Genomic DNA, 3,939 nt, shown 5'->3' with positions numbered 1-3,939 from the left:
TGTATTTTTATTATAATATCTAATAGATGAGTGAGTTAGCTGTAGAGACACAAATCAACATCATCAACATCTTACATGGCATAGAAACCGTGTCATAATACCTGTCATATTATCACAATAATAGTACAATCATGGGTGATAGAAAGTTTGAAGTGCAATGAATGTGATAAATAAGCAGAATTACTCCCCAAGAAGCTTTTCCTTTATAGGTCCAAAACTTGATGCTTGCAGAAGGCATATTTGAAATGTATTTGCTGGGTGATTGAACGAAAGGACAAATAAGTTAAAATTGAGCAGAATCATTAAGTAGACTAGAAGACTGGATCATACATAATACCAAAAAAAAAATGAGATGAAAGAAATACGCATGCCTACACTTAAGTCAGCAAACCAGCTGTGAACGAATAGAGTAAGCGAACATGATTAAAGAAAACCTCAGGCGAATAATGAAAGCAAGTGAGCAGTGCACTTAAGGATGTTCAGGGGGACAGCAGCTGAGCGATGGACTCAACCTTATGACACATTCAGTGTCCATAACTGTGTATCTACTTCTTTGGTATCTGTACCTTGCATTGTCCATAAATTCCCAGAGAATTCCACTTATACTGTAATACCCAGAGTCAGTTTGGGGTAGATGCCACATCTGGAAACTACAACAAAAGTAAAGAACAGGAGAACTCTTTGCTTTTTGCAAGGAATTCGTAAGACTTTGGATCAGAAGATATTTGGGGTGACTTTATTAAAATCGCTAGCATCATCAGGAAGCGGGGAATTAGATACCGCCATAGAATTCTGAGGGGTCAATAGGAATACTTAACGGGGAGATTAGATTTGTTTAATATAATGAAGGCGCTCAGATAGTGAGGAGCTTGGTAATGAACTGAATCACTTGATGGTACAGAGCTCTTCTCTGTGAGATGTACAATCCAAGCCTGTTGTCATTTTTCTAGGACATTGTGGAGAACAAAAGAACGTGACCATGGCAGAATCAAAATGTCTGCTCGGGCCCCTTCAAGTTTCAAACTTATTTGAACACATAAACTAAAGTTAGTTTTAGAGAGTTACATGTTGTATCTAATGAAGACAAATGAAAACCCCTAACCAGCACAGACTTAAGTTCGGAATACTCAAGATACAATTTACAGACATGAAGCTCAAGAAGGAAGACCAAAGTGTAGATGCTTCAGTCCTTCTTAGAAGGGGGAACAAAAATACTCAAGGGAGGAAGTATGGAGACAAAGGGTAGAGCAGAGACCGAAGGAAAGGCCATCCAGAGACGGCCCCACCTGGGGATCCATCCCATATACAGTCACTAAACACAGACAGTATTGTGGATGCCAAGAAGTGCATGCTGACAGGAGCCTGATATAGCTGTCCCCTCAGAGGCTCTGCCAGAGCCTGACAAATCCAGAGGCGGATGCTTGCAGCCAACCACTGGACTAAGAACAGAGTCCCCAGTGGAGGAGTTAGAAAAAGGACTGAAGGAGCTGAAGGGGTTTGCAACCCCGTAGGAAGAACAACAATATCAACTAACCAGACACTCAAGAGCTCCCAGGGACAAATCCACCAATCAAATAGTACACATGGAGTGACCCATGGCTCCAGCTGCATATGTAGCAGCCGGACACCAATGGGAGGAGAGGCCCTTGGTGTGTGAAGGTTGGATGTCCCAGTGCAGGAGAATGCCAGGGCAAGGAAGCAGGAGGGAGTAGGTGGGTTGGGGAGCACCCTCTTAGAAACAGGGGAAGGGGGGATAGCATAGGGGGTTTCTGGAGGGGAAACAAGGAAAAGGGATATCATTTGAAATGTAAATAAGGAAAATGTCTAATAAAAAGAAAGAAATGATAAGTATTTGCTTTTGGTTTTATTAGAGTTGTTTAGATTTGGTGTTTGTTGTTTTTGTTCTGTTCTGTTTTTAAAGGTTGGCTTTGGTTTGTTCATTTTGCTTTTTATTAATGAAATTCATTCTCTGACAGTTTCACACACATATAATGCAAACTGATTACTCTTCTCTCCGACATTTAGAGACTGCTTGCTTCCCTACAAAATGAGCTGTGTCTCCATGTCTCCACGTGTGTCTTTCTGTGTCTCTGTCTCTCTCTCATTCCTATTTCTTTAGTGACACATAATGATTTGTCTGTTGTTGTTGTTGTTGTTGCTGCTGCTGCTGCTGCTGCTGCTGCTGCTGCTGCTGCTGCTGCTGCTGCTGCTGCTGCTGTGATATATGAGGATTTAACCAGGACAGTCTATATGACTATCAGTTTGGGCTTCTGGCCTCAGCAATGGATGTGGAACTGAAGATAATGAAGTTGGAAGACATGGAGAAAGGCTACAAAATGTCATCCTCTTGGTGCGACTCAGCCCTTACAGTTGTGAATTCAGAACATCTATGATTCAGACCTGGACAAAAAGAGCACAGTCAACAACAGTCAGGGATGGGGGAAGGGCACACAGGGTCCTCACCCTTCCCACTGAACTTTTGGCTGTCAATAGATGCTGAAAATAACACAGGAAGAGATTTTGTCAAAAAGTTTTCTGTGTTTATTGAGACAATCATGTAATTTGGGGGTACATTTATGTGATGAATTATAAGATGAATTTATTGATTTATGAATGTTGAACCACCTCTGGAATGAAGCTGGCTTGGTCATTAAGAATTACCTTTGTGACATGATCTTGAGTTCATTTTGTAAATCCTCTATTGAGAATTTTTATGTGTACATTAAGGATATGCAGCAGTAATTTTCCTTTAGTTGGTTTGTTTCTTTCCCTGATTTGGGTATCAGGCCACTACTGGATCATGAAGAGAGTCTGGAGCTCTTCCTCACAATTTTATTTCATGGGATAATTTGAGTAATATTAATGTTAGTTCATCTTCGAACGTCTCACTGAATTCGGCAATGAATCCTTCTGGTCCAGGACTTGTTTTAGTTGGACAACTTTTATTTTGGAGGTTTTATTTATTTCCATTTCAGATGTTACTCCCTTTCCCAGTTTCCCCTCTGGAAAACCCTATCCCAACTCCCTCCACCTGCTTCTATGAGGGTGCTCCCCGACTCACCTATTCCCTCCTGCCTCCCCGTCCTGACATTCCCCTACACTGGAGCATCCAGCCTTCACAGGACCAAGGGCCTCTCTTCCCACTGATGCCCGGCAAGGCCATCCTCTGCTACATATGTAGCTGGAGCCACGGGTGCCTCCATATGTACTCACTCTTTAGTTGGTGGATTACTCCCTGGGAGCTCTGGATGGCCTGGTTAGTTGATATTGTTGTTCTTCCTATGGGGTTGCAAACCCCTTCAGCTCCTTCAGAAGTTTTTCTAACTTCTCCATTGGGGACTCTGTTCTTAGTCCAGTGGTTGGCTGCAAGCATCTGCCTCTGGACTTGTTAGGCTGTGGCAGAGCCTCTGAGGAGACAGATATATCAGGCTTCTGTCAGCATGCACTTTTTGGCATCTACAATAGTGTCTGGATTTAGTGTCTGTATATGGGATGGATCCCCAGGTGGGGCAGTCTCTGGATGGCCTTTGTCTCTGTATTTCCTCCCTTGAGTATTTTGTTCCCCCTTTTAAGAAGGACCGAAGCATGTACATTTTGATCTTCCTTCTTCTTAAGCTTCATTACAACTTCAATCTCATTGCTGGTTACAGAGCTTTATAAGTTATTTATTTCATCCTGGTGTAATTTAGGTAGATCATGTGCATTTAGAATTCACCCATTTCTTTTAGACTTTCTAATTTTGTGGAAAATAAAGTTAGAGGATATGTTCTCATGATTTTCTGGATTTCACTGTTATCTATTATAATTAATGTTTCACTTTTCCTCTCTAATATTTTTATTTTTTTCTCTTTTGATTAACTTAGCAAAGGGTTTGTCAACCATGTTCTTTTCTTTCAAAAACCTAATGTGTGTTTCATTCATTTTTTATTTTTCTATTTC

Source organism: Rattus norvegicus, chromosome 3 (assembly GCF_036323735.1).
Source record: "Rattus norvegicus strain BN/NHsdMcwi chromosome 3, GRCr8, whole genome shotgun sequence".
In the NCBI taxonomy this organism is placed as follows: Eukaryota; Metazoa; Chordata; class Mammalia; order Rodentia; family Muridae; genus Rattus; species Rattus norvegicus.
The sequence above is the reverse complement of the archived record's forward strand: the minus strand, read 5'-3'. Positions refer to the sequence as shown.